This window comes from Tenrec ecaudatus, chromosome 3, assembly GCF_050624435.1.
Source record: "Tenrec ecaudatus isolate mTenEca1 chromosome 3, mTenEca1.hap1, whole genome shotgun sequence".
Taxonomy (NCBI): Eukaryota; Metazoa; Chordata; class Mammalia; order Afrosoricida; family Tenrecidae; genus Tenrec; species Tenrec ecaudatus.
The window spans coordinates 214,244,890-214,245,570 of NC_134532.1; the positions used below are offsets into that span (position 1 = coordinate 214,244,890).

A 681-nucleotide genomic window follows, 5' to 3' on the forward strand; every position below is an offset into this window, starting at 1 on the left:
CCTTTATGGCTGGGATACACAGGAATCAAATAAATTGTGTCTGTAGAAAGACTCAATGGAGAAACTCAATCAGAAAAATGTTAATGGCCTCCTATGAAACGGATCATAATTGCTCATTTTCAAGTTCAACTTGAAGCTTAAGAAAATAAAACCAAGCCAAAGTATGACCTTGAATACACCCCACCTGAACTGACATATTGAACACTAATGACTGAAGAGAGTTGAGTTGAGAGATGACATGGCAGATATCATACATCAGCAAAGAAAAAGACATATTATTACGGAGAGGAAACGCCATGAGTGCAAAGGTGGTTTTCCCAGGGCAAGGCTCATCCATTGCACAGGCGACCCCTGACCCCTTCAATTTTCCCAAATGTGGGAAACTCGATTGCGTAATTTGTGATAGTGGGGGACTGCGTTCGCACTCTGTTAGTAAGAAGAGGCAAAAGAAAATAAAAAGAATTAAAAACACAAGAAAGCAATAAAAGCGCAAAATTAAAATCAGAATACACTCCAAAATGTGCATTTTAATATACTGTATCTAAAAAGATTAGAAGAAATAAAGTAAGAGAACTGAACAGAAAATGCCAAAGACAACTTGAGAAGACAATATATCATAATGAAATCTACAAATACCTGGAGCTAGATGACCAAAAGAAACGAACATAACTTGGCATGTCT

The 681-nt window shown here is 37.0% G+C and overlaps 1 non-coding gene across 1 annotated transcript; it reads left to right on the plus strand.

Moving 5' to 3' along the window:
• The first annotated feature begins 274 nt into the window (after nt 1–274).
• LOC142443869 (U1 spliceosomal RNA) lies at nt 275–432 on the plus strand. Its single transcript, XR_012783597.1, has one exon. It is a non-coding gene; the product is annotated as a U1 spliceosomal RNA (small nuclear RNA).
• Nucleotides 433–681: the final 249 nt, after the last annotated feature.